Source organism: Aegilops tauschii, chromosome 6 (genome assembly GCF_002575655.3).
Source record: "Aegilops tauschii subsp. strangulata cultivar AL8/78 chromosome 6, Aet v6.0, whole genome shotgun sequence".
Taxonomy (NCBI): Eukaryota; Viridiplantae; Streptophyta; class Magnoliopsida; order Poales; family Poaceae; genus Aegilops; species Aegilops tauschii.
This window is the reverse complement of record NC_053040.3, coordinates 21059269-21084043: the sequence shown is the minus strand read 5'-3', so window position 1 is coordinate 21084043 and position 24775 is coordinate 21059269.

Genomic DNA, 24775 nt, shown 5'->3' with positions numbered 1-24775 from the left:
TACACATGTTCATGCCAAAATATAAGATAGTAATGATAGTACCACATACTTGTGGCACTGCCATTTGAGTCATATTGGTATAAAACGCATGAAGAAGCTCCATGTTGATGGATCTTTGGACTCACTCGTTTTTGAAAAGATTGAGACATGCGAACCATGTCTATTGGTATATATGCATGAAGAAACTCCATACAGATGGATCGTTTGGACTCACTTGATTTGAATCACTTGAGACATGCAAATCATACCACATGGGCAAGATGACTGAAAGGCCTCGTTTTCAGTAAGATGGAACAAGAAAGCAACTTGTTGGAAGTAATACATTTGATGTGTGCAGTCCAATGAGTGCCGAGGTACGCAGTGGATATCGTTATGTTCTTACTTCATAGATGATTTGAGTAGATGCTAAGTATATTTACTTGATGAAACACAAGTCTGAATTATTGAAAGGTTTAAGTAATTTCAGAGTGAAGTTGAAGATCGTCATGACAAGAGGATAAAATGTCTATGATATGATCATAGAGATGAATATATGAGTTACGAGATTCGCACACAATTAAGACATTGTGGAAATTGTTTCACAACTAATACCGCCTGGAACACCATAGTGTGATGGTGTGTCCGAACATCATAACTGCACCCTATTGGATATGGTGCATACCATGATGTCTCTTATCGAATTACCACTATCGTTTATGGGTTAGGCATTAGAGACAACCGCATTCACTTTAAATAGGGCACCACGCAATTCCGTTGAGATGACACCGTATGAACTATGGTTTAGAGAAACCTAAGCTGTCGTTTCTTAAAAGTTTGGGGCTGCGACGCTTATGTGAAAAAGTTTCGGGCTGATAAGCTCGGGCCCAAAGCGGATAGATGCATTTTCATAGGACACTCAAAAACAGTTGGGTATACTGTAGGAGATATGCCCTAGAGGCAATAATAAATGATATTATTTATCTCCGAGTTCATAATTATGTTTATGTTCCATGCTATAACTGCTATGGTTCTCGAGTCTGCAATAACCACGAGGCTCGGAGGAAGACTCATATGCACGTGTGGAATAATAAACGGTAAAATGTATTTCTAGTCTGGCCTCTAAGACTAGCTCAAGTGTTGCATGATGGTTATGTTTTCCTGATCATGGGCATGTCTATGTCAGCAACCTTGAGGGCACAATGTTAAGAGAACATTTGTGTTGAATCGACCCGGCATGATGTTATGCTATGAGATTCATTCGTCACAAGTTTATTGGTACATAACACAGAGATGGTTAACGTTTGCATGATTCCTTAGACCATGAGAGTATCGAGTTTCTTCATGCTTGCTTCATGAACTTTGGGGTTTGTTAAACGTCATCCGTAAATGGGTGGCTATTACGGCGGCTTACGGGTTCATGGAAAAGTGTGTCAAGTAACTTGATAGCTCAAGATTGGGATTTGCTCCTCCGACGATGGAGAGATATCTCTGGGACCTCTCGGTGTTACGGTATCCATCATCGTCTGGCCAGACACTTTGTGATTTGATCACGGGGATGCCGGAATACGATAACGAGAAAAGAGAACAATACCGGTAACGAGGTAACTAGCATAGTGGACAAGTTGTTGATCCACGGGAATGCCAACATGTCTCACCTCGGGTATTTGTAACATATCGCGAAGCAACAGGAATAGCACACGGCAACTGGAGGTTCACTCGAATATTTATTCGTGTGGGTATAGGGGTCAATATGGGTGTCCACGGCTCCGATGTTGATCATTGATCGGAAGGGGTTCCGGGTCATGTCTATACTTCACCGAACCTATAGGGTCACACGCTTAAGGGTCATCTATCTGCTGTATACTAGACAGGGAGTCTGAGAGAAAATCACCGAAAAAGTTTCGGACACCGAAAAGTTTCGGACAGCGGAATCGTACCGCAGAGAGAGGTCATCGGATAAGTTTCGATGATACCGAAAAGTTGTTTCGGGATACACCATTAAGTCAAATTGGTTTCGGCACATGCCTGATAATTCTTGGAGGATGCCAGAATCATTCTGGAAGCTTTTTGGAATTTTCTGAGATAAAAACCGGAAATGTTCCGGAGCTGCCGGAGCCACTTCAGATGCGTTTCGCAGATGAAAATCACTAAAACCGGAATTGTTTCGGAACGCGTTGAAAATCATTTTAGTGGGTACTGGAAATGTTCTTAGCCCACATAAATATTTTCAGTTCGATCAGACGCTGAAAAATGTCGTCGTGAATAGTGAAAATCAGCTTTATGGTTACTTTATGGAAAGCCACCTTTTGGGGCTTTGCTCCAAAAGATCTTGGGGATGACATGGATGGATAGGAGCCATTTTTTGGGCCCCTCATGGGGGTGTGGCCGGCCACATGGGGTATCCCCCCTTGGGGACCCTCTTGTTCCTTGGTTTCACTCCTAGGTCCTTGTGGAAGGACTTCATTCATGTGCATTTTGGGTTTTTTGTGAAACTACCCTACCCCCTTGGGATTTCCTATAAATAGAGGTGGAGGGGCAGCCCTCCACACTCATCCCTTGCTCTCATACACATGCCATGCATTATCTGGCTTCTTCTCTCCCTCCGACGAAAAGAGTTTCGTAGAGCCGTAAGGCTGTCTGGGTTCCGGCAGGAACTAGTTCTGGACGGCGAAGCCCTGCCGGATAGATGACACCGTATGTGTGCAACTCTGTAGAGAGATCGTAGTTTCGGTCTTAGTTCGTGAGTGCCTCCCGAAGGGCTGTCCGTGTGACCGTCCGAGTTTCGAAGGTCCTCCCGAAGGGCTGTCCGAGTGACCGTTCGAGTTTCGAAGGTCCTCCCGAAGGGCTGTCCGCGACACCGTCCGGGGGGCTGTTCGACCGCCTCCTGGAGGGCTGTCTGAGGAGCAGATGAGGGTATACATCCTCGCGGTTGGGAGGTTGTAAATCCTAGCTGCGGGGATCTGCACCGCCGATCGTCATCGACTCTACTTCCCGCTGCGCTACGAGTCGGTAACGAAAAAGATCAAACCATGTATGCAATCTCCATAGTGGTCCTGGGCTGGTGCGTAGGTCGGAAATTTTTTGTTTTCTGCTGCGTTCCCCTACAGTGGCATCAAGAGCCGTGCTATGCGTAGATGCAGGTTTCGATCTAGAATACATGGAGATGTATGGGTATTGCATAATATAATTAGGTAGTAGATGAGATCTATTGCTGAAAATTATTTATGCGGGTGACAGATGAAATCTGTGACCCGAGGTTCTTGTTGCTTCCCTAGAATTTGCGTTTGCTCAATCTTGAGACAGCATGGTGGAATTTGACAAAGTTCTGGCAATCCGTGATCCTGATTGATCATGGAAGTGCTATCAGTTCTTTGTGTTCTGCCGTAGTCAAAAGAAAGATGAAATTCGTAGATGAAAGGGCATTGCAGATATGATCTGCACGGGGGTCATGCGTATGACGAAGTTTAGTACGGGGCTCGAGATTTAATTATCCCGTGTTTCATACACCCCGAGATGTTAATCTAGCAACCTGAATAATCATACTTGATGATAAAACGTTGGTAGCTGCGGTTTAAGTCAAAACCTTAGAAGCCACGTAAAATAAAATTTTGCATAAACCTATTAGAGGCGTCTAACTTGGCTTTGCAGGATGTGCATGTGATGTGGTATAGCAGTGCTCATACTAATTCGATTATGTATGAGATGACTATATAATGTAATTTGATTAACATGACCTGCGTGTCATGATTCGGCATGATGGCTGGAGCCATATGATTGCATTTAATGACCTGCGTGTCAACCTTGTTGTAATGCATTATTTTGTTAGCTATAGAGATAGCAATATTATCTGGTGCATCGACAAGGTGGTGGCAATCTTCGTGAAGGTGACCACCGACGCGAATGCCGAAGACGAAGAAATGAAATACTTCTCCGTCAGAAAGGGCTATACCATATCATGCTATTATGAATTGCCTGAGATGTTTATCCCTTATGATGCACCCTTCTTGATTGCGCGGTACTCGCTTTTATTAGGGTGATCTCTCACTTAAAATATCAAGTAGTTAGTGTTCTCCCAAGTGTAGCACCGTCACGGCACCTATCTTTTCGGGGTGCGCCATGGATGCATGGGTACGAACGATTAGAGAAGTGTGAGGCGGGTGAGGTCAGAGCTCGCAGCAAGATCACTTGGTTGTCTTGACGTTCATGGCAGGATCGTCCTGAGCTCGGAACACACGCATCGAAAGATGAGCAAGAGTCACATAGAGATGTGATCGGCAAGTTGGCCTACCGATTAAAATTCCCGTTATGAGATGATGATTCTATGGCGATGAATTGAAGTCTGGATCTTGTATCACTCAAAATTAATTGTGAGAGATATTGATTTGAGTGGGAGCGCACTGTTGAATTATCATGTTTAATTCTCAGTGCAATTAATTATGAACACTGTCTAAGTGTTTCTTGCAAAATAGTTGTAGAATAATGGCTCGCGTTTCCACCTTCCCTATTAAAATTGAATAACTGTTAAATATCTGGTTAAAACTTTACGATTGGTAACGTAATATGAGGATTGTCCTCAAAAGTGCCGAGAAGGACTTTGTCCTATCGCATGCTTTCCGTATCCTCCCGCTAAAGCTATGGATCATGTGACTCTCGTCCTTCGATCCAAAAGCTATAATTCCGTTTCAGTCAAGTGCAATATGTTTGCTTCCATGAAACCCAAACTTCGAAAGTTGGGATAGTTATATGATATTCATGGAACTGAAAATTATTTTCAGATACAAACAAAGCAATGTTTTGTTTGCAAGTATTAGTAAAAGTGTTTACTATGCATTTGACTGTTGGGAAAGGGATCCAGAAGAACGCCTGTCATATAATGAAAGGTGAATAAAACAACAACTTAAAGAGAAAGGAAGTGTCCAAAGGGTGTTAGTATGACTTACACGCCTAGGAAGTCCGGGGCTAACGCCACTCTTAAGTTGGGTGCTTCTTTTGCGAGTAGGAGAAATACTAAAAGTTAAAGTGTTAGAAGTAAAAAGGCAGAAAGAAAGATGACTAGAATATCCAGCTCATGTATGAATGTCATACAAGTTTTTGTTGTATAGTAGGCTGGTCAAAGATATAGTTCTTGGGAATTATGGTTAAACATGTTAATCACTAATTCTTGGGTATTGTGAGTTAATCACAAAGATACCCGCTCGATTGCATTCAATTGCGAATCACTGTAAGAGCTACTGTGGCCTAAAAAGACTAGCCGGAAATGAGGTTAAGGTATACACAGGGAACATAGTAAATGTTACTATACCTTCCATCGGTGTAATGTCGTCTGTATTTATTTTCATAATTCATTTAGAGTTTTACAAACTCTAGCCCATTGCATAAGGTATCTTGCAAGAAGGTTGTTCATAAGAGAACCTTTTATGTTCGATGTTATGAATAACACAAGGGCCATACTTTCATAATGAATGAGATGTATGTTATGAATATTGATAATAATACAATACCTCTGGGTTTACTTTCATAATTCATTTTAGAGTTTCATAAACTCTAGCCCATTGCACAATGTTTGTTGCAAAAGAGTTGTTCATAAAAACAACAATTGTTGTTAAGTATTATGAATAACATGAAGGGCCATGCTTCCATCCAAGATGGATGTATGTTATGAATATTGATGGTAATATAATACATCCATAACACTGACGCTAAATGTCGCAAGACTATGAGAATACCACACATGTGTGGCACTGTATTTGGTCACATTGGAGAAACCCGCATGGAAAAATTCCATTATGATGGATTTTGAAGTCGTTTGATTTTGAATCATCTGACACTTGCAACTTTCCTCCGAAAAGTGAAGTGACTAAAATACCGTTCACAGGCAATAAGGAACGAACAACAAACTTATTAGTGATCATACATTTGATGTGTGTAGTCCGATAAGTGTTGTTAGTGGTGGATTTATTTATCTTCAGAAATGACTCAAGTAGATATATGGATATTTACTTGATGAGACGTAAGTCTGGATCTTTTGAAATCATTCGAAAGGTTTTCAAAAATGAAGTAGAAGTTATTGTAACAAGAAAATTATGTTTCTACAATTTGATTGCACAAAGAAATATTTGAGTTACATGTTTAGCGAATCTCTGATGAGTTGTGAAAGGGGTTTCATAACTTGCACCTCCCGGAACACCACTGCAAGTGAAAAGTCCGTGGAGATGTAATCTAACCATTTATGACATGGTAAGGTCAAAGATGACATAAATAAATTTGCCATTATCCTTTTTAAAGTGATGCTTTAGAGACTGCGGCTTTTACACTGAAAAGAGCTACATCGGGTCTGTTGAAATGAAGCCATGGTATGGCACGCCCAACCATGTTATATCTTTTCTTAACATTTGGAATATGGGGCTTGTGTAAAAGGTTTCAAACCTATTCCAAATCAGACAAGTGCTACTTTGTAGGTTATACCAAAATGTTGGCTATTCCTCCCTCACTATACCGAGGCAAATAGTTTTGCCACGAAACGGTGTGCTTTTAAAGAGAATGGTTCTTTCAAAAAGGTGAGTGGGAGAATAGTGCAACTCGACGAGATAAACAGTATCTAAGTCATCAGATCAAAGGAAAGAGACCTTGGAAGTAATTCCAGAGTTTCCTACTGCGACTGATACGGAAGTCTCTACAATAAAATGTATGAACTTCGGTCGAACTTGCAGCTGAACCACGTAGGCAAGGCTCGTGCAAACCTCTCAGGTGCGCAAACGAGATATTGTTGTTAGACAACATTATACCTACGATACACAAGGAAGCGTTGATGGGCCCTGACTCCGGAATTTGCTAAATGCCAATACAACCCAAGTTAGTTTCCATATAAGTGATTCAAGATTAAAACCTTGATACACCTTTCGGAAGACTTAGAGTCTAACGAATATTTATGGAACTTAAAACTGATATGGATAAAAATGTTTTATCCATAAAGCTCGACTTGTTGAAATAACAAGTTCAAGAGTTGACTACGATGAGGTTGTTTTCATCGTAGCGATGCTTAAAGTCGGTTCGTGTTGAACTAGCAATTAATACATATTTCAATCATGAGATATGAAACATGGATGATAAAAGGATTTCCATCTGATGGAAATGAAAGCTAGGACTTGTATATGATACAGTCCAAAGTAATTTGTCGATCCAGAGGATGCTAGTAGGTATGCAAACTTCAGAGTTCCGCAATGGACAGAAGAGAGCAAAATGGAGTTGGAATCTTCGTGTTTTGATGAAATGGTCAAAGGGGTTTTGACTTCATCAATGGGTAACGAAGATGCTTGTAATTCAAGAAAGTAAGTGGGAGCGTAATAATATTTCTAAAAACCTTATGTGCTTGGCACATTGGTAATTGGAAATAAATTTCTTGACACGAATTAGGACTTCATTTGAAAATAGTTTTTCGATGAAGTGCTTAGGCTAAATAGCCTCAATATTAGGCATGATGATCTATGGAGATAGATTTACCTAATGGGGCTAAGCAATGAATACATATTGACAAGATGCTAAAACCTTTTAGCATTTAAAACGCCATGGAGTGATTCTTGCCAAAGTCACATGGAAGGAGTTTTTGCAAGACTCGGTGTCCCAAAACACTGATGAGTAAAATACATGATGCAGATTCCACACACTTTTGTGTTTGGATTAATCATGTATTCCATGGTATGTAAAACAACCAGATATGTCCGATACTCCCAAGGTGTTGCGAGTATGGATACTAAAGTGATCAAAGTACTGATCGTGGGACAACAGTGAAAGATGTCATTGAGTACTAGAGTAAGTACTGATGATGTGTTTTCCTGCAAGCGGAGATCATGAAGAGTTCGTTGTAAAATGTTACATCGATAGTCTTCATCTTTTCACCGTGCGATTTTCAATTTAAGTTAAGGGTTTTGTGTAACACACAATGTGGTGGCACAGTTAGTTGGAATTTGTTCAAACTAGTTACTGTGGCGAATTCTATAACAAGGGCTAAGTATGTTGACGCTTTAGAAGCGACAAAGAAGATGTTGAATCATATAGTTCATTCATGAACTTAGTATACACTACTGGAATCAGCTAATTTGCCATCTGCCAGCTCTTTGCCGTCTGCTAGCTGACGGCAAAGAAGCTCTTTGCCATCAGTTACCCAAAAGCAGACGGCAAAGAAAGGGCAGACGGCAAAGAAGCTCTTTGCCATCTGCCAGCTCTTTGCCGTCTGCCAGCAGACGGCAAAGAATATTTGCAGAGTGAGGTGGCCCCCACCCCCCGCCCATTTGGGAAAAACTTAACGGGCCACTTCTTTGCCGTCCGCTAGCAGACGGCAAAGAGGCAAAAAAGCGGACGGCAAAGGGGGGCGGACGGCAAAGAGCCTACTACCTAACGGCCCGTACCCCCCGCCCGTTACTCACTTCTTCCCTCTCCCTCGCCGTTTCTCTCCTCCCACGCCGCCGCCGCCCGCCGCGCGCCGCCGCCGCCCCGTCGCCCCCGCCGCCCCGGCTCGCCGCCGCCCCGGGGCCCCGTCGCCCTCACCGCCCCGGCCCCCCGCCGCCCCGGCCCCCCGCCGCCCCGCGCCCCACCGCCCGGGCCCGGGCCCCCGCCGCCCTAGGCCCGCCCCCCGCCGCCCCAGGCCCGGCCCCCCGCCACCCCAGGCCGCCTCCTCCACCGCCCCGCCCCCCTCCTCCACCGGCCTCCTCCACCCCCCAGGTGAGCCCCCCATTTTTCAGTTTTTTTTTTCAGTTTTTTTCTTTTTTTTCCTTTTTAGTTTTAGTTTTAGTTTAGATTTAGTTTTAGTTGTAGTTTTAGGTTTAGGTTTAGTTTAGTTTGAGGAAAGAAGAAGAAGAAGAGAAAAAGAGGAGAGGAGGAGAAGAAGAAGAGGAAAAAGGAAAGGAAGAAGAAGAAGAGGAGGAGGAGAAGAAAAAAGAAGAAGAGGAAGAAGAAGAAGAAGAGAAAAAGAGGAGAGGACGAGAAGAAGAAGAGGAAAAAGGAAAGGAAGAAGAAGAAGAGGAGGAGGAGAAGAAAAAAGAAGAAGAGGAAGAAGAAGAAGAAGAGAAAAAGAGGAGAGGAGGAGAAGAAGAAGAGGAAAAAGGAAAGGAAGAAGAAGAAGAGGAGGAGGAGAAGAAAAAAGAAGAAGAGGAAGAAGAAGAAGAAAAAAGAGGAGAGGAGGAGAAGAAGAAGAGGAAAAAGGAAAGGAAGAAGAAGAAGAGGAGGAGGAGAAGAAAAAAGAAGAAGAGGAAGAAGAAGAAGAAGAAAGAGGAGAGGAGGAGAAGAAGAAGAGGAAAAAGGAAAGGAAGAAGAAGAAGAGGAGGAGGAGAAGGCCTAGCACTCTCCCGGAGATCAAGGCCCGCCAGTCGAGCTCCGCACCTGAGATAAGGCCTCGTGAACGGCCAGTGCAACTCGCCATCAAGGTTAGTGGTACGTACTCAGTTATCTTTCTCCATTACATTGTGTGCGCTTCCATCAATGATTACAAATGGTCATGTGAGTGGTGTTGCAGGCTGCTATACAGACTGAGAGAGATAGAACGGAGAAACTTCTAGCGGAGGCGGCGGAGAGGCAGCGGGAGATGGAGGAGAGGACGAGAAAGATGATGGAGGAGGAGAGGGCACGGAATGACATGCAGGCAAGGGCCATGTACGAGCTCCTTGTGGTAAGTTTCTTCTGCAGATTACTTGCTAGTCTTAACATTTGAGTCTCATTACTAACTAGTATGACTCTGTTATGAAAACCAAATGTGCAGTCTGTGTGCGAGAAGTCCGGTCAGCCCGCTCCGCCGATGCCAGTGATTGCTCCTGGGAGCACGGTGAGTTTAGTTTGAATGGACATTACTTGGTAGTCTTAACATTTGAGTGTCGTAATGCTAATGAGACATTGGATCTTTGGTGTAGCTTAACTCCAGAAACGCATCGCACGATCCTTCCCCAGGTAGCGGCACTAGCCACCCCGCTCCTACACCTCCCTGATCACGGTAAGTTTCTCTAGTGTTTTGCTTAACAAATGCATAAAGACCTAGACCTAGCTTTATTTCCTCCATTATGCTTACCATAATGACCTAGAGTTAGCTTATTTTCCTCCAAAATGACCCATTTTACCTAGGTTAGCTTATAAATGAAGCAGTTCATCCAAGTTAGCTAAAAAATGACCCATTTTACCTAGATTAGCTCCTAAATGATCCATTTTACCTACGTTAGCTTTAAAATGGCCCATTTCACCTAATTTAACTCCAAAATGACCCATCTTACCTAGGTTATCTCATAACGATCCATTTCAACTAATTTAGCTCATAAACGATCCATTTGACCTAAGTGAGCTAAAAAAAGATCCATTTCACCTAAATTAGCTCTTAAATGATCCATTTCACCTAAGTTAGCTCAAAAAGATCCATTTCAACTAAATTAGCTCAAAAATGATCCATTTCAACAAAGTTAGCTCAAAAACGATCCATTTCAACTAAGTTAGCTCAAAAACGATCCATTTGACCTAAGTGAGCTAAAAAACGATCCATTTCACCTTAGTTACCTAAAACACGATCCATTTGACCTAAGTGAGCTAAAAAACGATCCATTTCTAACTTTCTTATTTTGCCATTTTGCAGATTTCATTATGTGCTGGATGGAGTGCTTGTTCTACTCTTCTTGTTCTTGTCTTCTCATTCTTGTCTTCTCATTCTAGTCACCTTAGCTATGGAGTGCTTCTTTATGTATGGATGGAACTTCTTTATGTATGAAATGATGGATGGAACTTGTTTATGTATGAAATGATGGATGGATCAACTTGTTTATGTATGAAATGATGTATGAACTTGTTTATGTGATGAATGCCTGTGAAATATATCTATGTCATATATATTTTCTGTGCAAATTGTGGGATTTAATAAAAAACAGAAAAAACAGACAATATGCAGGCTCTTTGCCGTCTGCCACCGACGGCAAAGACTTTGCCATCAGTGGCAGACGGCAAAGAACCTGCCATCTAGTGACGTGTAGATGACATCATAAGGCGGACGGCAAAGACCAGAGAAATTTTGCCGTCTGCGGCGGACGGCAAAGGTCTGCCGTTAGCCACTTAACGGACTGACAGCACAATTATTGCCGTCCGCACTATTTGCCGTCCGCCGCAGATGGCAAAGAGCCTTTGTTGTCCGCCGCCAGGAAGCAGACGGCAAAGCAGCTGTTTACCGTAGCCTTCTTTGCCGGAGCCTTTTGCCGTCCGCGGCAGACGGCAAAGGTCTTTGCCGTCCGCCTTTCGAGCCTTTGCCGTCCGCCATGGCAGACGGCAAAGTAGCTGTTTCCTGTAGTGATAGTTCCAAGATGGCTTTTGACAATGGGACACTACTTCAGGTAGTTGCTCCATAACTCAGTCTGAGGAATCTAGGTTTGACCTGTGATTCACATACATACAAAGCCAAGTCCACACAAAATATGAATTTTGTGAAAACGTGAAAACGCGAGGACATGCAAAGATACACACGGAACTGAAGTCGTCAGATCCGTTGGACATCAGGCTATACCACAAGCGAAGCATATTTACACCGGTGTGCCACAGGTGTAAAGTGCATTAGCATTAACTAGATTATTGACTCTAGTGCAAGTGGGAGTCTGTAGGAGATATTCCCTAGAGGCAATAATAAATGATATTATTTATCTCCGAGTTCATAATTATGTTTATGTTCCATGCTATAGCTGCTATGGTTCTCGAGTCTGCAATAACCACGAGGCTCGGAGGAAGACTCATATGCACGTGTGGAATAATAAACGGTAAAATGTATTCAAGTGTTGCATGATGGTTATGTTTTCCTGATCATGGGCATGTCTATGTCAGCAACCTTGAGGGCACAATGTTAAGAGAACATTTGTGTTGAATCGACCCGGCATGATGTTATGCTATGAGATTCATTCGTCACAAGTTTATTGGTACATAACATAGAGATGGTTAACGTTTGCATGATTCCTTAGACCATGAGAGTATCGAGTTTCTTCATGCTTGCTTCATGAACTTTGGGGTTTGTTAAACGTCATCCGTAAATGGGTGGCTATTACGGCGGCTTACGGGTTCATGGAAAAGTGTGTCAAGTAACTTGATAGCTCAAGATTGGGATTTGCTCCTCCGACGATGGAGAGATATCTCTGGGCCCTCTCGGTGTTACGGTATCCATCATCGTTTGGCCAGACACTTTGTGATTTGATCACGGGGATGCCGGAACACGATAACGAGAAAATAGAACAATACCGGTAACGAGGTAGCTAGCATAGTGGACAAGTTGTTGATCCACAGGAATGCCAACATGTCTCACCTCGGGTATTTGTAACATATCGCGAAGCAACAGGAATAGCACACGACAACTGGAGGTTCACTCGAATATTTATTCGTGTGGGTATAGGGGTCAATATGGGTGTGCACGGCTCCGATGTTGATCATTGATCGGAAGGGGTTCCGGGTCATGTCTATACTTCACCGAACCTATAGGGTCACACGCTTAAGGGTCATCTATCTGCTGAATACTAGACAGGGAGTCTGAGAGAAAATCACCGAAAAAGTTTCGGACACCGAAAAGTTTCGGATAGCGGAATCGTACCGCAGAGAGAGGTCATCGGATAAGTTTCGATGATACCGAAAAGTTGTTTCGGGATACACCATTAAGTCAAATTGGTTTCGGCACATGCCTGATAATTCTTGGAGGATGCCAGAATCATTCTGGAAGCTTTTTGGAATTTTCTGAGATAAAAACCGGAAATGTTCCGGAGCTGCCGGAGCCACTTCAGATGCGTTTCGCAGATGACAATCACTAAAACCGGAATTGTTTCGGAACGCGTTGAAAATCATTTTAGTGAGTACTGGAAATGTTCTTAGCCCACATAAATATTTTCAGTTCGATCAGACGCTGAAAAATGTCGTCGTGAATAGTGAAAATCAGCTTTATGGTTACTTTATGGAAAGCCACCTTTTGGGGCTTTGCTCCAAAAGATCTTGGGGATGACATGGATGGATAGGAGCCATTTTTTGTGCCCCTCATGGGGGTGTGGCCGTCCACATGGGGTATCCCCCCTTGGGGACCCTCTTGTTCCTTGGTTTCACTCCTAGGTCCTTGTGGAAGGACTTCATTCATGTGCATTTTGGGTTTTTTGTGAAACTACCCTACCCCCTTGGGATTTCCTATAAATAGAGGTGGAGGGGCAGCCCTCCACACTCATCCCTTGCTCTCATACACATGCCATGCATTATCTGGCTTCTTCTCTCCCTCCGACGAAAAGAGTTTCGTAGAGCCGTAAGGCTGTCTGGGTTCCGGCAGGAACTAGTTCTGGACGGCGAAGCCCTGCCGGATAGATGACACCGTATGTGTGCAACTCTGTAGAGAGATCGTAGTTTCGGTCTTAGTTCGTGAGTGCCTCCCGAAGGGCTGTCCGTGTGACCGTCCGAGTTTCGAAGGTCCTCCCGAAGGGCTGTCCGAGTGACCGTTCGAGTTTCGAAGGTCCTCCCGAAGGGCTGTCCGCGACACCGTCCGGGGGGCTGTTCGACCGCCTCCTGGAGGGCTGTCTGAGGAGCAGATGAGGGTATACATCCTCGCGGTTGGGAGGTTGTAAATCCTAGCTGCGGGGATCTGCACTGCCGATCGTCATCGACTCTACTTCCCGCTGCGCTACGAGTCGGTAACGAAAAAGATCAAACCATGTATGCAATCTCCATAGTGGTCCTGGGCTGGTGCGTAGGTCGGAAAATTTTTGTTTTCTGCTGCGTTCCCCTACATATACCTCCTGTCTCAGATCCGGAAGCAAAAGGGATTGTTTCTAGAATCGGGTCCTTTCTCGAGGAAAAGTTTCTCTCGAAAGAATTGAGTTGGAGGATGGTGGAGACTTGATGAGGTTATTGAACCGTCACTTCAACTAGTGTGTAGCAGGGCACAGGAAGTTGTTCCTGTGGCACCTACACCAATTTAAGTGGAAGCTTATGATAGTGATCATGAAACTTCGGATCAAGTCACTACCAAACCTCGTAGGACGACAAGGATGCGTACTACTTCAGAGTGGTACGTAATCCTGTCTTGGAAGTCATGTTGCTAGACAACAATGAACCTACGAGCTATGGAGAAGCGATGGTGGGCCCAGATTCCAACGAATGGCTCGAGGCCATAAAATCCGAGAGAGGATCCATGTATAAAAAATAAAGTATAGACTTTGGAAGAACTACTTGATGGTCGTAAGGCTGTTGGGTGCAGATGGATTTTAAAAGGAAGACGGACAATGATGGTAAGTCTCACCATTAAGAAAGCTCGACTTGTCGTTAAGATGTTTTCAGACAAGTTCAAGGAGTTGACTGCAATGAGACTTTCTCACTCGTAGCGATGCTAAGAGTCTGTTGGAATTATATTAGCAGTTACTGCATTATTTATGAAATCTTGCAGATAGGATGTCAAAACATTGTTTCCTCGATGATTTTCTCGAGGAAAGGTTGTATGTGATACAACCAGAAGGTTTTGTCAATCCTGAAATATGCTAACAGGTATGCAAAGCTCCAGCAATCTTTCTAAGGACTGGAGTAAGCATCTCGGAGATGGAATGTACGCTTTGATGAGATGATCAAAGATTTTGGGTTTTTACAAAGTTTATGAGAAACTTGTATTTCCAAAGAAGTGAGTGGGAGCACTATAGAATTTTTGATGAGTATATGTTGTTAACATATTGTTGATCAGAAATGATGTAGAATTTCTGGAAAGCATACAGGGTTATTTGAAAAGTGTTTTTCAATGGAAAACCTGGATTAAGCTACTTGAACATTGAGCATCAAGATCTATAAGGATAGATCAAAAACGCTTAATAGTACTTTCAAATAAATACATACCGTGACAAGATTTTGAAGGAGTTCAAAATAGATCAGCAAAGAAGGAGTTCTTGGCTGTATTACAAGGTGTGAGTATTGAGTAAGACTCAAGACCTGACCACGGCAGAAGAGAGAGAAAGGACGAAGGTCGTCCCCTATGCTTTAGACGTAGGCTCTACAGTATGCTATGCTGTGTACCGCACCTGAAGTGTGCCTTGCCATGAGTTAGTCAAGCGGTACAATAGTGATCCGGGAATGGATCACATGACAGCGTTCGAACTTATCCTTAGTATCTAGTGGACTAAGGAATTTTCTCGATTATGGAGGTGGTAAAAGAGTTCGCCGTAAAGGGTTACATCGATGCAAACTATGACACTTATCCGGATGACTCTGAGTAGTAAACCGGATTCGTATAGTAGAGTAGTTATTTGGAATAGCTCCAAGTAGCACGTGGTAGCTGCATCTACAAGATGACATAGAGATTTGTAAAGCACACACGGATCTGAAAGGTTCAGACCCGTTGACTAATAACCTCTCTCACAAGCGAGATATGGACAAACCCCATGTGTGTTGGATTCATTACAATCACATAGTGATGTGAACTAGATTATTGACTCTAGTGCAAGTGGGAGACTGTTGGAAATATGCCCTAGAGGCAATAATAAAATGGTTATTATTGTATTTCCTTGTTCATGATAATTGTCTATTCTTCATGCTATAATTGTATTAACTGGAAACTGTAATACATGTGTGAATACATAGACCACAACATGTCCCTAGTAAGCCTCTAGTTCACTAGCTCGTTGATCAATAGATGCTTATGGTTTCCTGACCATGGACATTGGATGTCATTGATAACGGGATCACATCATTAGGAGAATGATGTGATGGACAAGACCCAATCCTAAGCATAGCACAAGATCGTGTAGTTCGTTTGCTAAGAGCTTTTCTAATGTCAAGTATCATTTCCTTAGACCATGAGATTGTGCAACTCCTGGATACCGTAGGAATGATTTGGGTGTACCAAACATCACAACGTAATTGGGTGGCTATAAAGGTGCATTACAGGTATCTCCGAAAGTGGCTGTTGGGTTGGCACGAATCAAGACTGGGATTTGTCACTCCGTATGACGGAGAGGTATCTCTCGGCCCACTTGGTAATGCATCATCATAATGAGCTCATTGTGACTAAGGAGTTAGCCACGGGATCATGCGTTACGGAACGAGTAAAGAGACTTGCCGGTAACGAGATTGAACGAGGTATTGGGATACCGACGATCGAATCTCGGGCAAGTAACATACCGATAGACAAAGGGAATTGTATACGGGATTGATTGAATCCCCGACATCGTGGTTCATCCGATGAGATCATCGTGGAACATGCGGGAGCCAATATGGGTATCTAGATCCCGCTATTTGGTTATTGGCCGGAGAGGTGTCTTGGTCATGGCTGCATGGTTCCCGAACCCGTAGGGTCTACACACTTAAGGTTCGGTGACACTAGAGTTGTTATGGGAAATAGTATGTGGTTACCGAAGGTTGTTCGGAGTCCCGGATGACATCCCGGACGTGACGAGGAACTCCGGAGTGGTCCGGAGGTGAAGATCGATATATTGGACGAAGGGTATAGGAGTCAGGAATTGTTTTGGGAGTACCAGATGACGACCAGCGTGACCGAAAGGTGTTTCGGAGGCCCCGGCAAGTGTTGGGGGGCCTTATGGGCCAAGGGGAGGGGGCACACCAGCCCACTAAGGGGATGTGGGCCCCTCCCAACCCCTCTCACGTAACGTGGATAGGTGGGGGCGCCTCCCCTAGGGCAGCCACCCCTCCCGGCTTGGGGGGCAAGTTTCCCAGGGATGGGGGCGCCCAAACCCATCTAGGGTTTTCCCTGTGGCCGCCGCCCCTCCCCTAGGGAACCCTAGGGCGCCTCCTCCACCCCCTTCCCCCTATATATAGTGAGGGAGAGAGGGCAGCCGCACCCCTTGCCTGGCGCAGCCCTCTCCTCCTCCAACTCCTCCTCCTCCTCCACAGTGCTTAGCGAAGCTCTGCCGGAGAACCACGAGCTCCATCGCCACCACGCCGTCGTGCTGCTGGAGTTCTCCCTCAACTTCTCCTCTCCCCTTGCTGGATCAAGAAGGAGGAGACGTCCCCGGGCTGTACGTGTATTGAACGCGGAGGCACCGTCCGTTCGGCGCTAGATCGGATCTTCCGCGATTTGAATCGCCGCGAGTACGACTCCATCAACCGCGTTCTTGTAACGCATCCACTTAGCCATCTTCAAGGGTATGAAGATGCACTCCCTCTCTCTCATTGCTAGTATCTCCTAGATTAACTTGGTGACACATAGGAAAATTTTGAATTATTGCTACGTTACCCAACAAGTGTGTCCACGTACCCTCGTAGACCGAAAGCGGAAGCGTTTAGTAACACGGTTGATGTAGTCGAACGTCTTCGTGATCCAACCAATCCACGTACCGAACGCACGGCACCTCCGCGATCTGCACACATTCAGCTCGATGACGTCCCTCGAACTCTTGATCCAGTTGAGGCTGAAGGAGAGTTTTGTCCGCACGATGGCATGGTGATGGTGATGATGAAGTTACTGGCGCAGGGCTTCGCCTAAGCAGTACGACAATATGACCGAGGTGTAAAATTTTGGAGGGGGGCACCGCACACGGCTAAAGATCAACTTGTGTGTCTATGGGGTGCCCCCTCCCCGTATATAAAGGAGGGAGGGAGGAGGAGGCCGGCCAGGGGAAGCGCGCCCAAGGGGGGGAGTCCTACTCCAAGTAGGATTCACCCCCCCTTTCCTACTTCCACAAGGAGAAGGGGGAAGGAGGAGGAGGAGAGAAGGAAGGAGGGGGGTGCTGCCCCTCCCCTTGTCCGATTCGGATTGGGGCAAGGGGGCGCGCGCCACCTCCTGGCCGGCCCTCTCTCTTCTCCACTAAGGCCCATGAGGCCCAATAGCTTCCCGGGCGGTTCCGGTAACCCCTCCGATACTCTGGTTTTACCCGAAACTATCCTGAACACTTCCGTTGTCCGAATAACATGGTCTAATATATCAATCTTTATGTATCGAACATTTCGAGACTCCTCGTCAGGTCCGTGATCTCATCCGGGACTCGGAACCATCTTCGGTACATCAAATCACATAACTCATAATACAAATCATCATCGAAAGTCAAGCGTGCGGACCCTACTGGTTCGAGAACTATGTAGACATGACCGAGACACCTCTCTGGTTAATAACCAATAGCGGAACCTGGATGCTCATATTGGCTCCTATATATTCTACAAAGATCTTTATCGGTCAAACCGCATAACAATATACATTGTTCCCTTTGCAATCGGTATGTTACTTGCCCGAGATTCGATCGCCGGTATCATCATACCTAGTTCAATCTCGTTACCGGCAAGTCTCTTTACTCATTCCGTAATGCATCATCCCGTAACTAACTCATTAGTCACATTGCTTGCAAGGCTTATAGTGATGTGAATTACCGAGAGGGCCCACAGATACCTCTCCGACAATCGGAGTGAAAATCCTAATCTCGATCTATGCCAACTCAACAAACACCATCGGAGAGACCTGTAGAGCATCTTTATAATCACCCAGTTACGTTGTGACGTTTGATAGAACACTAAGTGTTCCTCCGGTATTCGGGAGTTGCATAATCTCATAGTCATAGGAACATGTATAAGTTATGAAGAAAGCAATAACAGTAAACTAAACGATCATAGTGCTAAGCTAACGGATGGGTCTTGTCCGTCACATCATTCTCTGATGATGTGATCCCATTCATAAAATGACAACATATGTCTATGGCTAGGAAACTTAACCATCTTTGATTAACGAGCTAGTCTTAGTAGAGGCATACTAGGGACACTCTGTTTGTCTATGTATTCACACATGTACTAAGTTTCCGGTTAATACAATTCTAGCATGAATAATAAATGTTTATCATGATATAAGGAAATATAAATAACAACTTTATTATTTCCTCTAGGGCATATTTCCTTCAGTCTCCCACTTGCACTAGAGTCAATAATCTAGATTACATAGTGATGATTCTAACACCCATGGAGTCTTGGTGCTGATCATGTTTTGCTCGTGAGAGAGGCTTAGTCAGCGGGTCTGCAATATTCAGATCTGTATGTATCTTGCAAATCTCTATGCCTCCCTCATTGACTTGATCGCGGATGGAATTGAAGCGTCTCTTGATGTGCTTGGTTCTCTTGTGAAATCTGGATTCCTTTGCCAAGGCAATTGCACCCGTATTGTCACAAAAGATTTTCATTGGACCCAATGCACTAGGTATGACATCTAGATCGGATATGAACTCCTTCATCCAGACTCCTTCATTTGCTACTTCCGAAGCAGCTATGTACTCCGCTTCACATGTAGATCCCACCACGACGCTCTGTTTAGAACTGCACCAACTGACAGGTCCACCATTCAATATAAATACTTATCCATTTTGTGACTTAGATTTTCTGGATCAGTGTCAAAGCTTGCATCGACGTAACCATTTACGACGAGCTCTTTATCACCTCCATAAACAAGAAACGTATCCTTAGTCCTTTTCAGGTATTTCAGGATGTTCTTGACCGCTGTCCAGTGATCCACTCCTGGATTACTTTGGTACCTCCCTATTAACTAATAGCAAGGCACACATCAGGTCTGGTACACAGCATTGCATACATGATAGAACCTATGGCTGAAGCATAGGGAATGACTTTTGTTTTCTCTCTATCTTCTGCAGTGGTCGGGCACTGAGTCTGACTCAATTTCACACCTTGTAACACAGGGAAGAACCCTTTCTTTGCTTGATCCATTTTGAACTTCTTCAAAACTTTATCAAGGTATGTGCTTTGTGAAAGTCCAATTAAGCGTCTTGATCTATCTCTATAGATCTTGATGCCCAATATATAGGCAGCTTAAACCGAGGTCTTTCATTGAAAAATTCTTATTCAAGTATCCTTTTATGTTATCCAGAAATTCCGTATCATTTCCGACCAACAATATATCATCCACATATAATATCAGAAATGCTACAGAGCTCCCACTCACTTTCTTGTAAATACAGGCTTCTCCAAAAGTCTGTATAAAACCATATGCTTTGATCACACTATCAAAGCGTATATTCCAACTCCGAGAGGCTTGCACCAGTCCATAAATGGATCGCTGGAGCTTGCACACTTTGTTAGCACCTTTTGGATCGATAAAATCTTCTGGTTGCATCAGATACAACTCTTCTTTAAGATATCCATTAAGGAATGCAGTTTTGACATCCATTTGCCAAATTTGATAATCATAAAATGCGGCAATTGCTAACATGATTCAGACAGACTTAAGCATTGCTACGGGTGAGAAAGTCTCATCGTAGTCAACTCCTTGAACTTGTCGAAAACCTTTCGCAACAAGTCGATCTTTGTAGACAGTAACATTACTATCAGCGGCAGTCTTCTTCTTGAAGATCCATTTATTCTCTATGGCTTGCCGATCATCGGGCAAGTCAACCAAAGTCCAAACTTTGTTCTCATACATGGATCCCATCTCAGATTTCATGGCCTCAAGCCATGTCGCGGAATCTGGGCTCATCATCGCTTCCTCATAGTTTGTAGGTTCGTCATGGTCAAGTAACATGACTTCCAGAACAGGATTACCGTACCACTCTGGTGCAGATCTTACTCTGGTTGACCTACGAGGTTCGGTAGTAACTTGATTAGTAGTTTCATGATCATCATCATTAGCTTCCTCACTAATTGGTGTAGGAATCACTGGAACTGATTTCTGTGATGAACTACTTTCCAATAAGGGAGCAGGTATAGTTACCTCATCAAGTTCTACTTTCCTCCCACTCACTTCTTTCGAGAGAAACTCTTTCTCTAGAAAGGATCCATTCTTAGCAACGAATATCTTGCCTTCGGATCTGTGATAGAAGGTGTACCTGAGGGAGTCCTGGACTAAGGGATCCTCGAATGTCTGACCTATTAGACATGGGTTGGACTAATGGGTTGTGAAGATACAAGACCGAAGACTCTCTCCCGTGTCCGGATGGGTCTCTCCTTGGCATGGAAGGCAAGCCTGGCAACCAAATATGAAGATTCCTTTCTCTATAACCGACTTGATGTAACCCTATATCCCTCCGGTGTCTATATAAACCGGAGGGCTAGGTCCGTAGAGGCCAATCATCATAATCATAGTCATACAGGCTAGACTTCTAGGGTTTTAGCCATTACGATCTCGTGGTAGATCAACTCTTGTAATACTCATATTCATCACGATCAATCAAGCAGGAAGTAGGGTATTACCTCCATAGAGATCCGCCGGTTGTGACACCGACGTTGGTGCTTTCATCGAGAGTTCCACTGTGCCGTCGTTAAAAGGTTCTGATGGCCCCTTCAATCATCTACAACAACGTTGTCCAAGGAGAAATCTTCCTTCCCGGACAGATCTTCGTATTCGGCGGCTTCGCACTACGGGCCAACTCGCTTAGCCATCTGGAGCAGATCGACAGCTACGCCCTGGCCGTCTGGTCTGATTTGGGAGCTTGAACTACGTCGCGGATATCCGTGGAGACTTGATCTTTGACGGATTCGAGACCGTGGCAGCCGATCCCTGCCACCACGATGAACATGATGTAAATCCGTCATCAGACCATACGCAGGAGGTAGCACCTGTAACTGCACTGGCCTTAGATCCGGAGCAGATCGCGCCATCCAAATACAGGAAGCTCAACCCCGCCACGGATGCGGCAGTCTCAGCGGCGTCAGAGCCGCACACAGACCCAACCTCGAGTGGAATCCGTGTCACCGGAGCCTCGGACTCGTTTCCGGCTACAGGTTCTGAACCATGTGTGTCCACGTGCGTCGAGCTCGATCAGTCTTCGATCGTCGAATTCAGCTCCGCGGACATTTTCTGGCACTCGCCTCTGGGCGACATGTTAAACTCGTTAAGAGCGCTCTGCTTAGTGGGGCGCTCACAACCGAATTATATCCGGTTCGAACTGGAGCCTGATGACGGAGAATTTCACTTCCCACCCACCGCCAACTTCATAGCCACTGTCGAAGACTTAACCGACACGCTCGATTACGGCTCCGAAGACATCGACGGTATGGACGACGATGCCGATGAGGAGCAGGGCCAAAACCCATTGTTTACCGGACGCTGGATGGCCACCTCTTCTTACGACGTGTACATGGTGGATACACCTAAAAGAACTAACAACGATGACAAAGAAGATCCAGTTGAGGATGAACCTCCTGTGATACAGCCAAAACGCCGGCGTCAGCGGCGCCGCTCTAAGTCGCGTCGTGGAAAAGACAGCAATACTGGCACGGGAGAAAACAATACTCCGGACGATGCCGAAGATAATGAAGACCCCATTGAGATAACTTCCGAACAGAAGGAACGGGAAAACGGGCAAGTTAGCCCTGACGAACAGGCCATAAACGAAGACTCAGAGGACAGTAATTATCTTCCACTCTCCGAGGATGAGGTAAGCCTTGGCAACGAGGATTTTCTCGTGCCTGAGGAACCTCTCGAGCAGGAGCGCTTTAAGCGCCAGCTAATAGCCACTACAAGGAGCCTGAAAAAGAAGCAGCAGTAGCTGCAAGCTGACCAAGATCTGCTCAACAATAGATGGACCGATGTCCTAGCAGCCGAAGAATACGGCCTAAAGCGCCCAGCCAAAAGTTACCTGAAGCGCAAATTGCTACCTCAGTTCGATGATGAGGCACTAGAGCCCGTACCATCATCGCACAATGCGGCTGACCGACCACCATGTGGTCGGGACAAAGCGGCAACTCAAGCCGAACACCAGCCCGCCCCACCTCACCGTAAAGGCAGAGATAAAACAGCTCGGGGACATACCTACGACTTGCGGCACAAACTGGACAATAGAGCAGGACATACTAGATCGATCTACGGATCGCGAGGACATGCCCCGACACATGACGATGGCTACCTATTCGGACGTGACAAGGGGCCAAAAACCGCAGATGGACTCCATCGGAACAATGTCGCAATGTGGCCCAATATAGAGGCGCCGCACACCCTCTTTGCTTCACAGATGAAGTAATGTAGCACGAATTCCCAAAAGGGTTTAAACCCGTGAATATCGAATCATATGATGGGACAACTGATCCCGCAGTATGGATCGAGGATTTCCTTCTCCACATCCATATGGCCCGCGGAGATGACCTTCATGCCATCAAATACCTCCACTAAAACTCAAAGGGCCAACTCGGCACTGGCTAAACAGTCTGCCTAAAAACTCTATTGGCAGTTGGGAGGATTTGGAAGACGCCTTCCGCGACAACTTCCAAGGTACATATGTCCGGCCACCAGATGCCGATGACTTAAGTCACATCGTCCAGCGGCCCGGAGAGTCAGCCAGAAAGCTTTGGAATAGGTTCTTAGTTAAAAAGAACAAAATCATCGACTGTCCGGACGTGGAAGCCCTAGCGGCCTTCAAACACTGCGTCCGGGACGAATGGCTCGCCCGCCACCTCGGCCAAGAAAAACCAAAATCCATGTCAGCCCTTACCGCTCTGATGACCCGCTTTTGCACGGGAGAAGACAGCTAGGTCGCTCATAGAAGCAACAGCGCCAGCGATCCGGGCACTTCCGATGTCCGAGACGGCAATGGCAAGCCACGACACAGTAAACACAAACGTCGCAATGATAATGAAAGAATGCACGACACAACGGTCAATGCCGGATTCAGTGGCCCCAAACCCGGTCGACGGAAAAAGCCATTCAAGGCAAACAGAGATGGACCATCCAATCTAGATAAGATATTGGATCGGCCCTGCCAGATTCATGGCAACCCCGATAAACCAGCCTATCACACCAACAGAAGTTGTTGGGTTTTCAAAGAGGCCGGCAAGCTCAAAGCCGAACACAAGGGGAAGAGGCCGCCCGCTGATAGCGACGACAAAGAGACTCACCAACCTAATACCGGGGGTCAGAAGCAATTTCCCCCCGAAGTAAAAACAGTGAACATGGTATACGTGACACACACCTCTATAGGGGAGCGTGAGAAGCGCTCCCTCCGGACTGAGGATCATACTATGGTTACTTCAGCCGAAGTACAAAGCGATCTTATTAAACCACATACCTTGTCGGCCATTAAGCCTCCGGTCTCCATTCAGCAGGACCGACCAATTTCGGAGCGGGATTAGCAGTTCGGCTTCCGTCGTCCGCCTCATACACCTGCGAAATCCGTACCGTGCATACATAACTATGCATGATACGTCTCCAACGTATCTATAATTTTTGATTGTTCCATGCTATATTATATTCTGTTTTGGACATTAATGGGCTTTATTATACACTTTTATATTATTTTTGGGACTAACCTATTAACCGGAGGCCCAGCCCAGAATTGCTGTTTTTTTGCCTATTTCAGAGTTCTGCAGAAAAAGAATATCAAACGGAGTCCAAACGGAATGAAACCTTCGGGAACGTGATTTTCGGAACGAACGTGATCCAGAGGACTTGGACCCTACGTCAAGACATCAACCAGGAGGGCACGAGGTAGGGGGGCGCGCCTACCCCCCTGGGCGCGCCCTCCACACTCGTGGGCCCCACGTTGCTCCACCGACGTACTTCTTCCTCCTATATATACCTACGTACCCCCAAACTACCAGATACGGAGCCAAAAACCTAATTCCACCGCCGCAACCTTCTGTACCCGTGAGATTCCATCTTGGGGCCTTTTTCGGAGCTCCGCCGGAGGGGGTATCGATCACGGAGGGCTTCTACATCAACACCATAGCCTCTCCGATGATGTGTGAGTAGTTTACCTCAGACCTTCGGGTCCATGGTTATTAGCTAGATGGCTTCTTCTCTCTTTTTTGGATCTCAATACAATGTTCTCCCCCTCTCTTGTGGAGATCTATTCAATGTAATCTTATTTTGCGGTGTGTTTGTTGAGACCGATGAATTGTGGGTTTATGATCA